This window comes from Pan troglodytes, chromosome 14, assembly GCF_028858775.2.
Source record: "Pan troglodytes isolate AG18354 chromosome 14, NHGRI_mPanTro3-v2.0_pri, whole genome shotgun sequence".
In the NCBI taxonomy this organism is placed as follows: Eukaryota; Metazoa; Chordata; class Mammalia; order Primates; family Hominidae; genus Pan; species Pan troglodytes.
The window spans coordinates 89,796,214-89,819,226 of record NC_072412.2 but is presented as its reverse complement, the minus strand read 5'-3'; the positions used below and the strand labels follow the sequence as shown (position 1 = coordinate 89,819,226).

The window sequence follows — 23,013 nt, the reverse complement described above, 5'->3', positions numbered from 1 at the left end:
AAAAACGGCCTAAAGATTTTCTCTGCCCAGAGTTCTGGGTACATGAATTCTTTTCCTGTAAAAAGTAATAAGTATTTTAAAAGTATACTTGTGCTTGCTACCAGTTTTCAGTTTGACAATAGAATCGGCATGGCATAGAAATATCCAAGTTTCAAAGGTAACATATAATTGGTACTGGTCTAGTTAAATCCCTTTATTTCCTGGAAGAAGATAATAGAAACCACCCTTACAAAATTATGGTAGTGAGTAATTTTACAGGAAGTTCAATAATCAAGAGGTCAAAAACACAACAGTAAAGAATTAAAGATTAAGAGTCAGAAAATACAACCGAACAGGAATATTAATAAGTGCAAAGAATCTCTTATAATAAATACATGTTTAACGTAAATGAAGAAATAAAAGAATGATACAAGCAGATAGGAAAAATAACTTTAAAAATAAGAGTCATTTAAAATGAAAAGGCAAAGGGCTAATTAGACAACATATTTTACAACTAGAAGGCAACTGCAAGATGGATCAGAGGACCTTATTCCTAATGAGTACGTGTTGAATAATGAGATTAAAATCTAAGAGTTCGGGCTAGGCGCGGTGGCTCACGCCTCTAATCCCAGCACTTTGGGAGGCCGAGGCGGGCAGATCACGAGGTCAGGAGATCAAGACCATCCTGGCTAAAAGGCATGGGGCTTAGTGGAAACCCTGTCTCTACTGAAAATACAAAAATTAGCCAGGTGTGGTGGCTGCTTCCTGTAGCACCGGCTACTCGGGAGGCTGAGGCAGGAGGAGGCGGAGCTTGCAGTGAGCCAAGGTTGCACCACTGCACTCCAGCCTGGGCGACAGAGCGAGACTCTGTCTCAAAAAAAAAAAAAAAAAAAAAAAAAAAAGAGTTCACTAGAAAAGGAAAACATTAAAGTGAAAGAGAGATTAGACAAATAGAAGAGAGGTAGTTAAACATTCAGGTTAAACTAGAAATAAATGCATAATTTCATCAGATAAAACATTTTGACTTAGGCAAGGAAAGACTTTAATCAGAAAAAGTATTGCGTTTGCGGAAAGAGGCTATTACTATAGAAAGAATGTTCAGACCATAAGTTGTGTATATTTTACAAATGTCAGGCAGAAATGGCTTTTCTTTTATAGGGAGGAGAGCCAAGTGTCAGAGTTGGTGGGTTGAACAGTTAACCAAGGAAAGTCTTGTGCTAAGTCTCAAGAGGGGGTATTGAGGAGATACTGTATGCCTCCTCAGGTTAATGGTGAGTCACACTGAGGGACCTGGGTGAAGGAGGAAACCTGGAATACAGTTTGGTAAAGTTAGGTATTTTGTCCAGATTTGTCAGTGGGCCTAAAAAATTCAGCTTCTTTTTTTCCCCAAGGATGGTGAATTAGAGGCTTTAGCATGCCTCAGCCACTTAGATATAGCAAGATAGTGCATAAAGATAACTCTGTAAGCTTTAACTCAAGAAGGAAAGTGGGAATCTACCAGAATTGAAAGGGCACCTCAGATCCTGGGGAGGAGAATGCTGGCAAATAGCCCCCATGACAGCATGAGCCTGATAAAAGTGAGTAAAGCCCCAGTGGGTGAGAGACGCAGGGAGCCTCCCTCTGTGACTCACCTTTCCACTAGGGATCCATGCAACCGAGGCTGAGGAAGAGCATTTTGTTTCTCCCAAATGTGGGAGCTAACTTGGGGAGAGTCTTGGAGACACTGTGAAGGAAAGGCACTGGGAAAAGTTGCAGATTTTTTTTTTTTTTTTGACCCAGGACTAAGAGCAAGAGGACATTTTTAATCTGGGTGCACACAATGTCAGCCATTCTTTGACAACCCGGCAGTGTGGCTGTGCAGACATTTGAGTCTTGGGTTAGAGACTGGAACACCTGCTCTGTTGCAGGCAATGGACCTCCACAGCTACAACTGTGGAAACCACCTCAGCAGTAGGGACTGGAATTGTGTTCTTCCTCATCACAGAGCTGGGATGGGAGGAGAGCCATTTCTCTTAGGTGGCAATACTTGCAGCCAGGGCTAGCTTGGGGACTTGAAATCAGTTTGTGTGTGCCATTGATATGTGCCCCAGCCTGTTCTCCTGAGATCATTGTGCAGCAGGGCCCTCTCTGCCCAACTCCCAGGAAGAAATCCAGGTATTTGGAGCACCCATTTGCCTAGCCAAGCAGCCTGAGCTGCTTGGCTCTTCAAGGATGTAGATCATGGTGAAGCAGGGCCTTTTCCACCCCATGCCTATGCAGAAATCCTAGAATTTGTAGCACTCACTCATCTGGATCAATAGCCTGACTTACCTTGCCCTTTCTGTGCAGAGATTCTGGTGTAAGGAGGCCCTCTGTGCTTCACACCCAGGTAGATCTCCAGGCATTCAGAGCCCTGCTTGTATGATTAAGCAGCCTGAGCCACTCCACCTTTCATGGACATAGCTCATGGTGCAGCAAGGCCCTCACTACTCCATGCACAAGCAGATCTCTAGGCATTTGGAACACCAGCTTGCCTGAATCAGCAGCCTGGGCTGACCCATCCTTCCTGTGCAGAGATCTTGGTGCAGGGGTGGGGTCCTGTATTTGTCCGTTTTCATGATACTGATAAAGAAATAACTGAGACTGGGCAATGTACAAAAGAAAGAGGTTTAATGGACTTACAGTTCCATGTGGCTAGGAAGGCCTTACAATCATGGCAGAAGGTGAAAGTCACATTTTACATGGTGGTGGCAAGAGAGAGCTTGTGCAGGGCAACTCTCATTTTTAAAACCATCAGATCTCATAAGACTCATTCCCTATTATGATAACAGCACAGGAAAAGCCTGCCCCCATAATTCAATAACCTCCCACCGGTTCTTTCATCTACATGTGGGAATTATAGGAGTTAAATTCAAGATGAGATTTGGGTGGGGACACAGCCAAGCCATATCATTACACACCTGGCCCCTCCCAAATCTCATCTCTCACATTTCAAAGCCAATCATGACTTCCCAATAGTCCCCCAGAGTCTTAACTCATTGCAACATTAACTCAAAAGTCCACAGTCCAATGTCTCATCTGAGACAAGGCAAGTCCCTTCTGCCTATGAGCCTGTAAAATCAAAAGCAAGTTATTTACTTCCTAGATACAATGGGGGTACAGGAATTGGGTAAATATAGCCATTACAAATGGGACAATTTGGCCAAAACAAAGGGGCTACAGGGCCCATGCAAGTCTGAAATCCAGCGAGGCAGTCAAATCTTAAAGCTCCAAAATGATCTCCTTTGACCCCATGTCTCACATCCAGGTCAGCCTGATTCAAGAGATGGGTTCCCACGGTCTTGGACAGCTCTGCCCCTTTGGCTTTGCAGGGTACAGTCTCCCTCCCAGCTGCCTTCATGGACTAGCATTGAATGTCTGTGGCTTTTTCAGGTGCACAGTGCAAGCTATCAGTGGATTTACCGTTCTGGGGACTGGAACACAGTGGCCGTCTTCTCACAGCTCCATTAGGCAGTGTCCCAGTAGGCACTCTGTGGTGGGGCTCCAACCCCACATTTCCCTTCTGTACTGCCCTAGCAGAGTTTCTCCATGAGGGCCCTGCCCCTACAGCAAACTTCTGCCTGGGCATCCAGTGTTTCCATACATCTTCTGAAATCTAGGCAGAGGTTCCCAAACACCAAATCCTGACTTCTGTGTACTCACAGGCTCAACACCATGTGGAAGCTGCCAAGGCTTATGGCATGCACCCTCTGTAGCCATGGCCCAAGCTCTATGTTGGGCCCTTTCAGACACTACTGAAGCAACTGGGCCACAGGGCACCAAGTCCCTGGGCTGCAACAGCCCAAGGACCCTGGGCCCAGCTCACAAAATCACTTTTTCTTCCTAGGCCTCTGGGCCTCTGATGAGAGGAGCTGCCATGAAGACATCTGACATGCCCTGGAGACATTTTCCCCATTGTCTTGGCGATTAACATTTGGCTTCTCATTACTTATGCAAATTTCTGCAGCCAGTTTGAATATCTCTTCAGAAAATGGGATTTTCTTTTCTATCGCATTGTCAGGCTGCAAATTATCTGAACTTTTATGCTCTGCTTCCCTTATAAAACTGAATGCCTTTAACGCACCCAAGTACCTCTTGAATGCTTTGACACTTAGAAATTTCTTCTGCCAGATGCCCTAAATCGTCTCTCTCAAGTTCAAAGTTCCACAGATCTCTAGGGGAGGGGCAAAATGACACCAGTCTCTTTGCTAAAACGTAACAAAAGTCACCTTTTCTCCAGTTTCCAACAATTTCCTCATTTCCATCTGCGACCACTTCAGCCTGGATTTTATTGTCCATATCATTATCAGCATTTTGGACAAAGCCATTTAACAAGTCTCTAGGGAGTTCCAAACTTTCTCACATTTACTTTTCTTCTTCTGAGCCCCCCAAACTGTTCGAACCTCACCTGTTACCCAGTTCCAAAGTCACTTTGACATTTTTGGATATCTTTCCAGCAGCGCCCAACTCCCAGTACCAATTTACCATATTAGTCCATTTTCATGCTGCTCATAAAGACATACCCAAGACTGGGAAATTTACAAAATAAAGAGGTTTAATAAGCTTGCAGTTCCACGTGTCTAGGGAGGCCTCAAAATCATGGCAGAAGGCAAAAGGCACTTCTTACATGGCAGTGGCAAGAGAGCGTTTGTGCAGGGAAACTCCCATTTTTAAAAGCATCCGATCTCATGAGACTCATTCCCTATCACAAGAACAGCACAGGAAAGACCTGCCCTCATAATTTAATCATCTGCCGCCAGGTTCTTCCCATGACATTTGGGAATTGTGGGAGTTGCAATTCAAGATGAGATTTGGGTGGGGACACAGCCAAACCTTATCAAGGCCCTCACTGCTGCATGACCAGGCAGATCTCTAAGCATTCAGAGCTCCTACTTTCTGGTTACGCAAACTGAGTCCCCCCATTCCTCTACTGCAGAGATCTTGATGCAGGGGCATCCATTCCACTCCACATCCAGGCAGACCTCCAGCTGTCTGGAGCACCTACTCTCCTGGGTTAGGAGTTTAGGCCATTCCCCATCCCCATGCAAAGAACTTGGGGCCAGGGATTTTTTCCAGGTACTCAGGAGCACATCTGGGCACTTGGTGCCATCCAATGGGATTCTCTCTCAGTGCTGGTGCCTGTGCTTGCTATCAGGGGACCTGTAGTTGCATTTTCCTGGTCCAGTATTGCCTATCATGGCCCCCAGTTCTCTGGGGCTAAGTAGGGAGCTCAGACCACTTTACATTCCATCAATTAGTCAATTTGTGAGGCAACAGAGAGCTTCTGCAAGTAAACAAGGATCAAGTATATACCTAGCCATGTTGGCCACAGCAGGCTCTTGCCTATAAGCACCATATACAGGCTTGTAGGTTGAACTGCAGAGCCCAGTGTAAAACCCAATGAAATAAAGAAATGCATAAGGCTATTAAAGCAAAACCATAAGACCTTGCCATGCATTCTCTACAGTTGCATTCCCTAGGAAGGGAGGAAAGGGAAAGGGGGGAGAAATAATATAGGAAAAGAAAAAGAAAAAAAAAATCATACCTCTTTAAAACTAATTATAAAACTTAGAAGCGTCAGTGTCTCCAGATGACAAAGAACCAGTAAAAGCATTCTGGAATGATAGAAAAAAAAATTACAATGTAATGATACATCAAGATATCACACTAGCTCTCCAGCTATGGTTCCTAACCAAAATGGAAACCCAGAAATGATGGATAAATAGTTCAAAGCAAGGAAGCTCAATGAAATCCAAGAAAAGTAGAGTGCAAACACAATGAAACTTCTAAAGCAATCCAGGAGATGAAGGAATAGATCAACATCTTAAAATGAAACCAATCAGAGCTTCTGAAATTAAAAAACCTACTTAAGAAATTTCAAAATATAAGTAAATGCTTTTCAACAGACTGCACCAGGCAGAAGAACTAATATCAGGGCTGGAAAAATGGGATTTTGAGGTAACTCAGTCAAACAAAAATAAAAAATAATAATTTTAAAAATGAACAGTCTTCAAGAAACCTAGGATTATATAAAACAACCAAATCTATTCAATATTGCCAGTCCTGAGAAAGAAAAAAAAATTAACCTGGAAAACATATTTGAGGGAATAATTGAAGTAGACTTCTGTAATCTTCTAGAGAAGTAGACATCCAGATACAAGAAATGCAGAAAACACCCGAGATACTTATAGAAAATTAACATCACCAAGACGTATAGTCACCAGGCTGTTCAAGGTCAACTCTAAAAAAAATCGTAAAGGTAGCTTGAGAAAAAGTCAGATCACGTATACAGGGAACCCAATCAGGCTTACAGTGAACTTCTCAGCAGAAACTTCACAAGTTAGGAGAGACTGGGGGCCTATTGCCAACATTCTTAAAGAAAAGAAATTCCCACAGTAAATTTCATATCCCACCAAACTAAGCTTTATCAGCAAAAGAGAAATAAAATCATTTCCAGAAAAGCATGCAGTAAAGGAATTTGTTACCACTAGACCTGTCTTATAAGTGATCCTTAAGAAAGTTCTAAACATGGAAACAAAAGAATGACTTGTGCTACAAAATACACAAACTGAAGTACATAGCCCACAGACCCTATAAAGCAACCACAAAATAGAAACTAAACAGCATTCAACTAACGACTTCATGAAAGCATCAAAATCTCAAATAACAATATTAACCTTCATTATAAACTGTCTAAATGCTCCACTTAAAAGGCACGGAGTGTCTTTTAGTTTGGATAAAAACATGACTCATCTGTTTGCTGTCTTCAACAGCCCCATCTCACACATAATGACACCCATAAGCTCAAATTAAAGGGTTAGAGAAAGATCTACCATGCAAATAAAAAACACAAAAGAGCAGGTGTTGTTATTCAAATATCAGATAAAACAGACTTTACCAAAAACAGTGAAAACTGGCAAAGAAAGACATTGCATATTGATAAAGGGTTCAAGTCAACAAGATGACTTAACTATCTTAAATATGTATGCATCTGTACTAGAGCACCCAGATTTATGAAAGGAGTACTTCTAGATGTACACAAAGACTTAGCTACACAGTAATTGTTGGGGAGTTCAACACCCCACTGACAGCATTAGACAGATCATAAAGGTAGAAAACTAACAAAGAAATTCTGGATTTAAATTTGACACTCAACCTATTTGACATAATTGACATCAACAGAATACTCCACCCATCAACCACAGAATATACATTCTTCTCATATGCACATGGAACATATTCCAAGATCAAGTACATGCTCAGCCATAAAGCATGTCTCAAAATCAAAAAGTATAATCATGCCAACCATACTCTTGGAACACAGCAGAATGAAAATACAAATAAATACCCAGAAAATTTCTGAAAAACACAGTTAAATGGGAATTTAAAAACTTCTTCCTGAATGACCTTTGGGTGAACAGTATAATTAAGGCAGAAATTTAAAATTATTTGAAATGATTGGAAACAGAGACACAACACACCAAAAATCTCTGGGATGCAGCAAAAGCAGTTGTAAGAAGAAATTTTATAGCACTAAATGTCTATTTCAAAAAGCTGGAATGGCCAGGTGTCACGGCTCATGCCTATCTATAATCTTAGCACTTTGGGAGTAAAGGCAGGTGGACTGCTTGAGCCCAGGAGTTTGAGATTATCCTGGGCAATATAGTGAGACCCCAATCTCTAAAAACAAGTAAGTAAGTAAGTAAATAAATAAATGCTAGGCAGTCATGGTGGCTTATGTCCATGGTCCCAGATACTCAGGAAGAACAAGTAGGAGGATAACTTGAGGCCAGGAGTTTGAAGCTTCAGCAAGCTGTTATGCCACTGGAGGCTGGATGACAGAGTGAGACCCTGTCTCAGAAAAAAAAAAAAAAAAAAAAAAAAATTGAAGGATTTCAAGATAACAACCTAACTTCACATCTAAAGGAACTAACGAAGCAAAAACAAACTAACCCCAAGAAGGAAAGAAATAACTAAAATCAGAGAAGAACTAAAGAAAATTGATATCCAAAAATCCATACAAAAAGCAACAAAATCAAAAATTGATTTTTAAAATGATAAATAAGATTGATAGTTGGTAGAACTCCATATATCTGGATTAAGAAAGGAAAAAAAAAGAGAAAGAAGGTCCAAATAGGCAGAATCAGAAACCAAAAAGGGTGACATTACCAGTAACCCAACAGAAATACAAAAGATCCTCCGAGACTTTTATGAACACTTTAATGCATACAAACTAGAAAATCTAAAGATAATGAATAAATTCCTGGAAACACACAATCTCCCAAGATTGAATCAGGAAGTATTTGAAACCATGAACAGACCAATATCAAGTTCCAAAACTGAATCGGTAATAAAAAACCTACCAACAAAAGAAGCCCCAGGCAAGAGAGATTCACAGCCAAATTCTATTAGACAATGAAGACTTTCTTTCATTTCCTTTGAAACTATTCCAAAAAATCTAGAAGGGATTCCTCTTTTACTCTTCTATGAAACCAGCATTACCTTGATATCACAACCTGAAAAAATACAGTAATAAAAGAAAACTAAAGGCCAATATCCCTGATGAACACAGACGTGAAAAATCTCAAAAAAAAAAAAAAAACACTAGCAAATTGAGTCCAACAGCAAATCAAAATTAATTCAAAATTAACAACATGATAAGTAGGCTTCACTCTTGGAACGCTAGATTGGTTCAACATATGCAAATCAATAAATGTGATTCACCACATAAACAGAATTAAAAACAAAAACCATATGATCATCTCAATAGATGCAGAAAAGCCTTTCCAAAAAATTCAACATTCCTTTCTGATAACCCTCAGCAAACTACCATCAAAGGAATATACCTCAAAATAATAAGAGCCATCTATGACATACCCACAGCCAACATCATACTGAATGTGCAAAAACTGGAAGCATTCCCCTTGAGAACTGGAACAAGGCAAAGATACTCATTCTCACCACTTTTATCCAACATAGTCCTGGAAGTCCTAGTCTGATCAATCAGGCAAAAGAAAGAAATAAAAGTCATCCAAATAGGAAAATTTGACTTTTACATCAAACTATCTTTTTTCACTGACAATATGATTCCATGCTTAGAAAACCCTAAAGACTGGGCCAAAACATTCCTGGAACCAATAACCAACTTCAGTAAAGTCTAGGATGTAAACTCAATGTACAAAAATCAGTAGCATTTCTATACACCAATAACATTCAAGCTTAGAGGCAAATCAAAAATGAAATCCATTGTACAATAGCCACAAAAAAATAAAATAAAATACCTAGGAATACATTTAACCAAGGAGGTGAAACATTTCTACAAGGAGAACTACAAAACACTGCACAAAAGAAATCACAGACGACACAAATTAATGGAAAAATATTCCGTGTTCATGTATTGGAAGAATCAATATTGTTAAAATGGCCATAGTGTCCAAAGCAATTGGCAAATTAAATGCTATTCTTATCAAACTACCTATGTCACTTTTCACAGAACTAGAAAAAACTACTTTAAAATTTATGTGGAACCAAAAAAACACCTGAATAGCCAAAATAATCTTAAGCAAAGAGAACAAAGCTGTAGTATTCACATTACTGCACTTCAAGTTATACTATAAGGGTACAATCCTCAAAACAGCATGGCACTGGTACAAAGACAAAGAAATTAATAAAACAGAGTAGAGAACCCAGAAGTAAAGCTGGACACTGATAACCATCTGATCTTGGACAAAGTTGACAAAAATAAACAAATGAGAAAGGACTCCATATTCATTAAAGGGTGCTGGGATAGCTGGATAGCCATATGAATCCCTATTGAATCCCTACGTCTCACCATATAAAAAAATTAACTCAAGATGGATCAAAGGTAATGGAAGACCTCAAACTATAAGAATCCTAAAAAAAAAAAAAAAAAAAAAAAAAAATTTGAAACACCATTTGGCTTTGGGAAAACATTTATGACTAAGTCATCAGAAGCAATTGCAACAAAAACAAAAATTGACGAGTGGAACAAAATTAAAGAGCTTCTGTTCAGCACGAGACACTATCATCTGAGTAAAATATTCACAAAATATGTATTCAACAAAGGTCTAATATCCAGAATCTATAGGGAACTTAATTCAACAAGCTAAAGATAAATAACCCCATTTAAAATGGGCAAAAGACATAAACAGCCACTTATCTAAAGAAGACACACAAGTGGCCAACAAACATATGAGAAAATGTTCATCATTACTAATCATCACAGAAATTCAAATGAGAACCATAGTGAGATACTTTCTCACACCAGTCAGAATGGCATTATTAAAAAGTCAATAAACAACAGAAACTGTGAAGGCTGTAGAGAAAAGTGAACATTTGTACAGTGTTGACGGGAATGTAAATTAGTTCAGCCACTGTAGAAAGCAGTTTGGTGATTTCTCAATGAACTTAAAACAGAGCTACCGATCAACTCAGCAATCCCTTTTATTCAGCATCCCTTTTGGATGTATACCTCATCTCTGGGTATACATCCAAAGAAAAATTAATAATTCTACCAAAAAGACACATGCACTTGCATGTTCATCATAGCACTATTCACAATAACAACGACATGAAAACAACTTAGGTGTTCATTAGTGGTGGACTGGATAAAGAAAATGTGAGCTGGGTGCGGTGGCTGATGTCTGTAATTCTAGCACTTTGGGAGGTCAAGGTATGTGGGTCACTTGAGGTCAGGAGTTCAGGATCAGCCTGGCCAATAGGGTGAAATCCTATCTCTACTAAAAAAAAAAAAAAAAAAAAAAAAAAAAAGGCTGGCATGGTGGCATGTGCCTGTAATCCCAGCTACTCTGGAGGCTGAAGCAGAAGAATGGCTTGAATCCAGGAGGCAGAGGTTGTAGTGAGCTGAGATCATGCCACTGCACTCAAGCCTGAGCAACAGAGCAAGACTCCGTCTCAAAAAAAAAAAGGAAAAGAAAATGTGATACATATACATCATGTAATACTACACAGCCATCAAAACGGAACAAAAATCATGGCCTTTGCAGCAACAACATGGATGCAGTTGGAGGCCCATATCCTAAGAAAATTAACACAGAAACAGAAAACTAATTACCACATGTTCTCACTTATAAGTGGAAGCTATACATCGTGTACTCCTGGACATAAAGCTCAAAACACTAGAAACTTGGGACTACTGTTGGGGGGAGGAAGTGGAGAAGAGTTGAAAAACTATTAGATACTCTGCTCAATCTCTGTATGACAATATTATTCCTACCCCAGACTCAGCATCACACAATATACTCAGGTAACAAACCTGTACATGTACCCTCTGAATCTAAAATAAAAGTTGAAAAATAAAATAAATAATTAAAATTATTATTTGATTAATAAATTAAGTATCATATATTAAAGAAAACACTTTTGCAATAATCCACCTGTTTTCATCCCTTCTCCCCAGCTTTATATTCCAGGGTTCATTATGTTTACTCTTTTATTTTGTATGGTTTTGAAATGAATCAGCAACTGGTTTGATCCCCCTCTGTAAGAATTTAGTTCTGACTTTCCTTTGCTGAATCATTTACTGTTTGTTTGTAGGATTTCCATTTTAAACTTGGATGGAGTACAAATTTTGAAATTATAACACATATCTCATTTGCAATTGTGTTTCTTGTTCTCCTTTTTGCAAAGATAATTTTTAAAAGAAGCAGGTAGATACATTTTGTATTTTCAAAAACCCCTTTGGGAAACTTTCAATCAACAATATAGTTGATTCAACAAACTGAAGTGCTTTGAGAGGCTTAAAAACAAGTTCAGGTGATCATATAGTATGCAAAGAAGAGGATTTTAGAGGATATGTGTCTGGTTTTGTCATTGGTACACAGAAGAGCATCTTTAAGTCTTACCTAAATCATATGGGGAACATAAGAGGCAGAGGCATTTCTTAAGTCATCGCTGTTTTCCGGGATCACAGGACTCCAATAAAGTTCAACAGAGTTGACTTTTAAACCGATATTTAAAAAATGACAAATGGAAAAATATACACTAGTTTGTGCTTTCGGGAAGAGTGAGCAATGCAGGCAAAATTTTCCTGTTCAATTAACTTTTTCTAGTGAAAGTTACGCACTGGGTAATGTTGAGAGTTCAAAAGTAAAATAGATAATGCCGACTGCACACAGTGGCTCAGGTCTGTAATCCTAGCCCTTTGGGAAGCTGAGGCAGGCAGATCACTTGAGGCCAGGGGTTTGGTAGCCTGGGAAACATGGCAAAACCCCATCTCTACTAAAAATACAAAAATTAGCCAGGCATGATGGTGCACATCTGTGATTCCAACTACTTAGGAGGCTGAGGCATGAGAATCGTTTTAACCTGGAAGGTGGAGGTTGCGGTGAACCGAGATCCCACCACTGCACTCCAGCCTGGGCAACAGAGCAAGACCCTGCCTCAAAAAAAAAAAAAAAAAAGATAATAACTTCAAAGGGCTTCCCATCTAATGCAAGAGATTATTTGAATCCTATATAATAACTCCCATAACTTAGATATAAATTAAAGGCTTTTGTAGCCCAGAGGAGGAAAACGGATTCTTTTCAGATGTGGGCACACATTAATTCCTGAAGAAGGTATATTTGAGTCGGCTCAATCTAATAAAGCTTTGCTCTTTTCAAATTGCTTTCACATATATAATCTCACTTAAAAATTACAAATCATCATGAGTTAAACATAGTGGGTATTATTTTCCTCATTTTGCAGTTCAAGAAATAAGGCCAATGAATGATGGGATTAATTCTCCAGGCTCCAGTTTGGTTGACTGCCTATAGAGTGATTTTTTTCCCTCTTCTGTATTATATTTTAAGGGCAGTGAAGGTTAGAGAGTGTGATGAAAGAAGTAGATTTTACTCAAAACAGAAAAGGAGGCTGAAAGGAGAGAAAAGGGAATAAAGAAATAAGACAAGTAAAGAAATATATACCACTGAGCCTAGGGTTTGGGAAGAAACATAATGAAAAACTCTTGGAGAATAAATGAGATCACCACTGATTATGACTGTGCATGGCATACTAGAATTTACCCTTATTCAGTGGAGTGTCTGGAGATTTCTGGCAACACTTATGCAATGTCTTTATTTTTCTCTCAAATATAACCCCAAATCAATTTATCTCTATAAAACTTGATTTTCAACCTAGTTGGTCTTCTGTATTTCTCTTTCAGTACCTCATAAAGTTTTAAATAATAACTTCTTCAATATGAATTTTCAAAAACAGCTGAGTATATATGCATATAATATGCATATATTTTATATACACACACACACACACACATATATATACGCACACACACATATAATGATTATACTCAGAAATAATGCAAACTACCATGATGGGCCTATAGCTGACACTGAAAAGTTTAACATACTTGTTATCACGCAGTTCTAATGGTTCAAAGGAATCCCTAATAAAGAGAGATAAATATAAATGCAACACTCTTTATATATAATGAAATATTGCAGATTGTATAGATTTTATATGAAATTGATGTTTTGCTTTTTAAAAATAAGTCTTAAGGTTATTCTAATAAGTAGATGATTTCCAGTGAGTTGTAAAATAACATATTCAATCTTACGCTGAAAACATCTCATAATTTACATGATTGCACCTTAAGGAAACAAATTTGATTAACAATATTATATGCTTGGCAATGTCATTAGATGAAAAAGAATCACCTTTTAAAAATTTAACCTTCTAGATAACTTATTTGTGTTTATCAGAATATTCTCTCTTCAAGAAGGTAATTTAGACATAAATTAATCATGTTTTGATAAAGATGGACTTGCAGTAAAAAACAGCATATTAACTGACACATGGTTTTCTGGTGTGTTTATTTGGCTAAACATCAAATTCACTACAGCTATAGTTATTGTGGTAAAGACCAGAAGAAAAAAATTTAATTATTCAATAAAAAGTTTACAGTGTCACAAGTTTACATGTACAAAAATTAAACCAATGTGCATAAGTTTAGTCTTCACCATGGGAATGCCTAGAAGAAGCTATAATTGAAATACCCGGAAAAAGAACTGGCATTTTAATTTGCCAATGACTTGTGGCAGACACACTGGCTGGCAGAGACAGAATATCAGTATTAAGAAATACACATAAAGGAAAAAAATCATATGGTATGGTAACTTGAAAATCTTGCTAATTATTTTCCTACAGAAGCCCCAGGCTTCTGCTTAAAAAGTGAGAAAATGAAACCCAAATGGGCAAATAAGTGTTCCCCATTTTATGCAACACTGTAATAATTTAAACATCATACAGCCTAACCTATAACCTAAGCATGAACTCATGTAAAAGATATGTGTTAATTAATTTTAAATATGAGTTAACAAATGTTCACCAAGCAATAACTATGTCTAATGCTTACTGCTGAGCAGATACCAAAATGCATGGAATGTAAACCAACCCTGATGTCCAAAAACCTTCAATTTATTAAAAAAGAAACAGAATAAATGCAAAAAATTGGTTAAGAGTATGGCAATTATTATAAGGCCATATTTACAATAAACACTGTTGTTGATTTGTTCAGATTCTCTCTGATCCCTCTTACAATCTGTGTGCCTGTCCTTCAGCTTTTTTGAGCTTGTTTCTATCACTTGGCCTCTACCATCTTTGGAAGGTTACCATTGTGCTGCTAAAGATACACCATCCAAAGGAGCCTAGGGCCAGAAGTTTCTGGGAGTTATATCCTGCCCTCACCTCGCCCCATGCCCAGAGTGGTCAAGTGTTACTAAAGGATAAATAAATCACTGGTAAGTGGTATGGAAATCCATGCCATGAGACGGGATAAACTCTCCTGTGACAGACCTTCACAGAGGATTCAAGTGAATCTGGGTTTTCAACTCAGTAATGCCTTTGCTTGACTTCTTCCGTTGGTGCACAAATCCCTCTGACAGAAGCTGACTTAAGAAAATAATTGCAAGATATATTGTATAATAGTATATTGTTAATTGAAAATAACAAGTAAAAATATACATGTTGATGCCTCAGAAGAGAGAGACATTGTGGGCTGGAATAGGCTAGCTGTATAACTAAGAAATATTTTGTTGCTTGAAACAAGAATAGGGTTTAGATAGAGAAAGGAAATTAGCTATTCTGCCACAAGAACAATGTAGAAAAATCTTTATGACAGAGTCTTCAAGTCTTTGTAGGGTTGGTAGAACAACTCTCGTACAATAAAAGTCTTTATGATAACTGGTGATTTGCTTAGGAATAAAAGTCTTGAAGATAAGGAATGACTTTCCTGGAAATAGATTATGGAGGTTCTTAAAACTGAAAAACAATTGTATTTAAAGAGTGTAAGATATAACCAAAAATGTATTCTGTAGAATTGGAGAAATCATTTAACATTTAGGAATAGAGGAGGGTTATGATTGCAGTTGTGTTTTAGGATTCATCTACTGGTGGTTGTACTACATATTTTGAGGAATAGGGAGAAAAGACAGAACAATTTAGAACCTAATATACATGTACCAACATGAAGTAACCAGTGGATCTAAATCTAAAATTTTGGCAAGAGTAGGGGAAAGAGTTGTTAAAAGGAATGGAAATTAAAATTTTAGAATGACCAGTGCTAAAGAATTTTTAGAATCACTTATAAGGTTTTGTGACTAATTTGATGGCAGGTGGTAAAGGTGTGAACAGGCTTTAAAAAATAGAGGAAAGTAAAAATAAATCCAATGAGACATTTTAATTCTTAGAGACTAAGCAATTCATAGCACCATCATCAGAAATAGGCATGCATTAAATCACAGGTCTAGTAGAAAGAACACAAAACTAGAATCCAGGAATCATCCATTTTACTAACTGTGTCTCCAAATCCTTCTGAAAATATTATGTAAATTGTAAAGATTTCCAGGCTTTAAGAATTCGTCCTTAGACAATTCTGATGACAATAATAATTGTCAAGTTATCTTCTGAGTCTTGTGATATCAGAAAGAATCTTAACAATTTGATTTATATTTTTTTTTCTTTAGAGAAAATGTTAGGAGATATATGTAGAATTACCTAGAAGGTCATTACTAGAAATGTAGAAGTGATCTTGACAAGAAGGCTGGATTAGGGCAGGAGTTACCCCACAAGGCAAGGCATTTAATAATTGACAGAGACATTTCGGGTTGCAACAAATGGGAAATTGCTACTAACATCTAGTGGGTAGAGGCCAGCAATGCTGCTAAACATCCTAGAACACACCTGACAGACTCCCACGACAAAGGCATATTTATTCCAAAATGTCTATGATACTGAGGCTGAGAATCCCTGAGTTAGATGGCATCATCATGGAGTTAGATGCATTGACATTATATATAAACAGACTACACCAATTTTAGTTGACCCTAAAAAGTTTTAGTTGACACTAAAGAACAGTGTTTTCACATCTACCTCTTATTCTTTCTTGCATCACATATCTTCTAAATATCTACTTGACCTTAGATTTAAAGTTGTAAGTCACTATTCATGACATACCACACTATAAGATTCATTTATTCCTTACTGTCTACTCAGCTCTTGACCCAGTGTCTGACCAGTGTTAGGCAAACAAGTGTAGTTATGATATAATAAATAAAATAATAAGTACTTTTATTATTTTTACTATTGTATTTCTTAACTTACTTCAAAGAAATACGCACATTTTTCCAGGAATAAATACTAATGATCTATATGTTCCAAAATTAGATATTAATTAATGAGAGATGCATGGCACATAATAGATGCTCACGACATGTTTAGTGAATACTTGTGTGAAACAGGTAGACTAGAAGCCTTGAGGAAATACATTTTCATATCAAGATAAAGATGTTTAAAAGACTTTGAAAACAAGAAATAGCAGATAAAATGTCAACTGGCCATTAGGTATGCTTATTCCATTTTGTCAATATGACATTCGATTGTCAATTTTATTTGTATACTATGAACTTCAGTAAGACATATTGATGGCAAGGTTAAAAATTAACTCATGTAGCCAGATAGCTATTTGATGTCACCACTAAAATAGCATCTAAATCTGAACTTGCCTAAAAAAAGAATGTTTGTTCTCCCCAATACCTTCTTTCCCGATTCTCACTCATTTCTGGACATGACATCATCCAGTGCTCACTTTAACTTAAACTCAAAACCTAAACATTATTTTGCTCTTTTCCTCATCCTGATATCCAAAGGATCCATGCGTTCGTTAGTAAAATCTCCAAACATAGAATTAATCCTTTTGACTCCATCACTATTGACAATCCCCAAATCAAGATACCATTGCCTACACTCTGGATGATAGCAACAGCTTCTTCACTGACCTCTCTGCTTTCATTCTTGTTCCCAAATTTCCATTCTCTATATAGTGGCCTAAATAAATTGAGAAAAATAATAAATTAACTGATGACATTTCTGCTTATAAATCTAAAACTCTATTACTCCATTTAGTATAAACTCATTAATGCAGCACAATAGATTTCTTCGCTGCTTTCCTAGCATCATTTCTGTCTTTCCCACAGAAGATTCCTGTAGTTTTAGGGAAACTTTACTTTTGCCTCCTGGTTAGGAATATGCAACTAAACATTTAAACAGAAACAGAAAATCCTGTCAACATATGTTACACCCATGATCACAGGATTGACAAAGGGAAGGCATGTGACTTATACCTATCCAATCACAGTGAATTTCAGAGAAATTAGTGGAAATTGTGGAACACAAACTTTCCTATACTATGAGCGCTTGAACTGCTTCAGCAATTTTGAGGTCAGGAGAAAAGAAAGAGTCTGAGGACATAACCAACGTATAGAGGCAAAGAGCTGAGGAAATTACAGGGAACAGAATTCTCCACAGTGATAGACTGGATAAAGAAAATGTAGCACATATACACCATGGAATACTATGCAGCCATAAGAAGGATGAGTTCATGTCCTTTGCAGAGACATGGATGAAACTGGAAACCATCATTCTCAGCAAACTAACACAGGAACAGAACACCAAACACCGCATGTTTTCACTCATAAGTGAGAGCTGAACAATGAGAACACATGGACACAGGGATGGGAACATCACACACCAGGGCCTGTCGGTGGGTGGGGGGCTGGGGTAGGGATAGCATTAGGAGAAATACCTAATGTAGATGACGGGTTGATGGGTTCAGTAAAACACCATGGCACATATTTACCTATGTAACAAACCTAACCTGCACGTTCTGCACACACAAGTATCCAGAATTTAAGTATATATATATATATATATATATATATATATATATAAAAGAATTCTGTATAAACAACACTTAAAGTACCTCTGACTTCTGGGTTACAGTGGCCAATACATTTCTTTCTTGTTTAAGTGAGTTATAGTTGGATTTTGTGACGAAAAACATTCTAAAGCAGCAGGGCTTAGCCATTGCTATCTCAGGACTCCTTTACACTCTTACATATTATTCAGAACTCTATAAAGCTTTTCCTTATGTGAGTTTATCTGGTAGTAATTTTAAAATAGCATCCATAAACTCATTACTATATATGCTCTTTAACTCATAAGATAAAGAGCAGATATTTGTAAAACTAACTATGTTTTCCAAAACAATATGCTGAGTGAAAGAATGACATTATTTTACATGTTTGCAAATCATTTTAACATCTGGCTTAATAAAAGACAAATGGAATCTCATATCTGCTTCTGCATTCCATCTGCTGCAATTTTTTTACCATTTTGAAGAAAATCTTATCACACCAGAATATGTAATTCTAAAGAAGACATACAAATGGCCAAGAGGCCATTTTCATGTGAAAAGAAGCTTAATATCACTAATCATTACAGAAACATAAAACCACAATGAAATATCATCTCACACCTGTTATGATGGCTATTATTTTTTTTTCAAAAGTAGAAGACACATGTTGGTGAGGATGTGGAGAAACTGCAACTCTTGTATACTGTTGGGAATGCAAAATGGTGCACCCACTAAACATGATGGAGTTTCCTCAGAAAATTACAAATAGATCTCCCATATGATCCAGTAACATCACTTCTAGGTATTTATTCCGAAGGACTGAAATTAAGGTCTTAGAAAGATATTAGTACGTTCATATTAATTGAAACCCTATTCACAATAGTCAAGATGTGGAAATAACCCAAATATTCACATATAAAAGAATGCATTTTTAAAAATCTGGTATATACATACAAGGCAATATTATTCAGCCATAATAAAATAAAAAATCCTGCAATACATAACAATATGGATGAACCTTAAGGACATCATTTTAAGAGAAATAAGCCATCACAGAAGGAAAAACACTTCATGATTCCACTTCTATGAGGTATCTAAAATAGTCAAACTCAAAGAAGCGAAGAATCAAGTTTGTGGGCACCTTGCTTAGACTTCCCAGCCTCCAGAACAGTGAGAAATAAATGTCTGTTGTTTAAAGTGTCCAGGCTATGGTTGTTTCTTATTTCAGCCTGAGCTGACTAAGACACTCTTACACCCCCAATTTCCTCCTCTAGGTTTAATTTCAATCTGTTCTCTTAAATCCCATCATTATCTAAAAATATTATAGATTCCAACTATTTTTATTGACTATAAAAATATTTATTTATTTTTGTTACCACTTCAGTCTGTTTAGTTGTTCAATAGATTAAGTAAGTAACACTGAAATATAGTGACATTTGCCACAAATCTGAGATGCAGGGGATGATGAATTTTAGACAAAAAAAAAAGAGTCGAATTTACACCCTCCTCTACAAAATGTTGTAGTAAAATAGACATTTTCTTTGGCTTTTATAATTATTTAACTCTTCCAATGTGTAAAAGGAAAAGTTGATTCTGTAGCCATTGTGGATATAAGATATGATTCACATTGATGTCACTCTTCAGTTGATTTTTTTTTTTTTTTTTTTTTAGATTTAGTTACTTAAAGTTAGTTACCTGTGGAGTAAATGAATGGATCAGGTGGCACAAAAAAGGAATTGAAACCAGACATTCTGTCAGTATTAAGAAATAGTTTGTGACTGTCACAATCTGCCAGGAAGAAAAGGAGACCACACTTGGTCGTAAATTACATCCTACGCATTAATTTGCACTCATTATGGTGGCATATAGGTCCAAGACTCTACTGATCTGAATAAGTGAAACAATGATATCTCACCACTTAGTATTGTTTGATGATAATTGTTGGATTCCAATGAGAATAGAAGTAAAGGCTTTGTGATTTTCCTAGGTAAGGCAAGGCAAACAGAATCAACAACATCTGCGATTTACTTCATTTATGTACGGCTTGTTAGGGAGAGAAGGAATAATGCTGGCAGCACTCTGCAATTTTCATCTCTGCTGCAAAAGGGCACAATGATTTTTCACTTTACAAAAATAGTTACTATTAGTCCTGTCATACAAAACCATTTAACACAGTTGATTTGGTATTGTATCACTAAAATTTCAAATGAAATAACTGTATTCTCATGCCAGAATCAGACTGCATTGTGAATATTTTTTCTAGCTTGTATTCTCTTGTATTCATGAAAGAAGGATGAGGAGGAATTATGTACACACACACACACACACACACACACACACACCAAACACTTCTAAATAATTCAGCTAGCTAAAAATCTTTTGTTTGCCAGCAAACAAGCAATGCTAATACTTACATACTCTATTTTCTCTGCTTTGCTTCATCAGATAAAACCAAACTGGACACTAGGAGATATATTTTATGTGAACTGCACAGGGAATTAGCTCTGCAGTTTCCAGGGACAACAGTAAAATTTGTGTGCTGGATTGCATTCGTGTTATTTAAAGTAAGTCAGATATTTCAAAGCAAGCTGATTTAAGGAAACTGAAAATATTTCTTAAGTGATTAAAACAGGGTAGGATATTGTTTGTGCCATTTCAAAATAATCTATTGTTAGGATTTTTATTTCACAGATTTTTAAAATTTGTATTATAAAATTTAAAATAACTAGCAAATACTATAGTGATATGGGCAATGGGACAAATAATTTTTCATTTATGGTATCAATGAAATTAGAAGGAACTAAGTGCTAGCAACATGAAAATGTTTTTTAATAATTTGAGGTTTAGAAGACATTTTAATGTGCCTGTAAAAAACATTATAATTTTTAAAAATTTATATCTAAAACTGAATGCCTATTTTGAAGGAAATAAAAGGAGCTAAGATACATTAATTGCCTATTAGGCACCAGGATATTTTTCAATAGTGAGGTGTTGTATGATATGGAAGTATTTCCTTCATTTTCAATTGATAAATTAAGCTCATTTACCACTTAAGTGGTAAATGCTTAGCATATTGTGAGCTGTGACAGGCTTAGGCCTGCTCTGACCTCAAAGTACTTGTTCAATGAAAGCCCTATCCTGTCTTTTCTCTCTTTGGAATCTAATGAATAATTTAATGAATGCTCTCTTTTCACCAAAATACTCTTAACTAAAGAATGGAAGTGCAATGCAGGCAATTATTATAAATTACATGAAAATAGTCACTGTAAATAAATAAAGAGTTTAACATAGTGAGCAAGATTTAAAGACTTGGCAATGAAGATTAAGAATTATAAAGAAACAATGAATTGTGGAATGCTACATATTATACTTCAAAAACTACAATTCAGCTTTTGGGGGTAGGGAAGGAGAGAGGAAAGAAGGGATTGAGTGAGGGAAAGAACAAGACAGAGAGTGAGAGCAAGAGTGAGCGAGAGTGAGCGAGAGAGAGAGAGAGAGAGATTGTCACTATCCTGTAAGCCAAGTTGAAATATCACAACTGTGATCCATATGTCAATCAATAATTATCTCCTTGGATCCAATAACACACTTGAGTCGCAATAATTCTGGTCTGTCTTTATAGCCAAACATTCTATCTAGTTATGAAGCATTGTCTTTTAAATCCCCATATCTCCCATATATAATATCTTTGACCCTAACAAAACCATACAAATGTGTTATTCAACTGCTGCAAAAACAAATAATAATAATAAGGTCAAGGCATAGTACACAATACTATGATATTCCATAGTATGTTTCTGGTGGGATATTAGATGGCATTAACAACCACACAGGTCATGAGCTGAAAGTTACTATAGTCTGCACTGAAGTTATAATAGACATTGCTTTCTTCCAAACACATGTGCGCACGTGCACACACACACACACACCATATATATAATAGAGAATGGTTCAGATCTAAATTTCTGGATTACAGGTAAAACTTCCTTAGCAATATGAAATCTATTTTCTTGTTGTAAAAAGACCACAGGAAAACATTTGCTTGTTTTGTTCAATTTACAGAAATTATGCATTGTGTAACTGACCATGTAGCCATACAGCTTTAGATAATCTTTAGGCCTTTTCTACTTGACAACATGTATTTTTCTGTAGCAATTGCTACATTACCTGTTACAACTTTGCATCTCTTTTCATTTTGTTTTAGTTTTAAAAAGCATTTTTTACTCCCGCCCTCCACTCTTCAATAAGTCCTTCTGGAAATGAGGCACATTAAAATACATTAATTTTAGAAATAATTTTTCCAAAAGTATTCAAGTTTATAGAAAAAATTACGGTAATCTGAATACTACATACTGAATGCCACATAGAATATCACATTAATGATCACAAATAATTATGTGACGCTAGGCTGAATATTGTGCCATTGCCAATCCAACCCTAGTTTGAGTACACCAAAATCCATTTTTACTAGAGATTTGTAATTTAATCCCCACCCTGACCTCAAATCAACAGCAAAATATACTAATAGACCCACAGAACTGTGCTTAGCATGGAGGGAAACCTGAGGATGAAGAGAAGAAAGAACATTTTGCCTGTCATCTCTCTGTTTGGAATCTACTCTGTTTAAAGATACAGTGCTCCAATACATAGATAATATAAAAACTTCTGCTACAGTCCTGAGAAACTCTTACTTTGAAAGTAAAGACTAATTTATATAGAAAGATTCTATATTTATTATGAGAATCTAGAATATCGAAGGATTGATAAAATATAAATAATAAATC

General features: G+C 36.7%; 1 long non-coding RNA gene across 2 annotated transcripts in view; it reads right to left on the bottom strand.

Annotated features, from left to right (window-relative positions):
- LOC107967939 (uncharacterized) overlaps window positions 1-20,717 on the bottom strand; it is a 315,797-nt gene extending 295,080 nt beyond the window's left edge. For both annotated transcript variants that reach the window (XR_008538855.2, XR_002939054.3), the window contains exon 1: window positions 20,644-20,717. This is a non-coding gene — a long non-coding RNA (uncharacterized LOC107967939). The remainder of the gene's footprint in view (window positions 1-20,643) is intronic.
- Window positions 20,718-23,013: the final 2,296 nt, after the last annotated feature.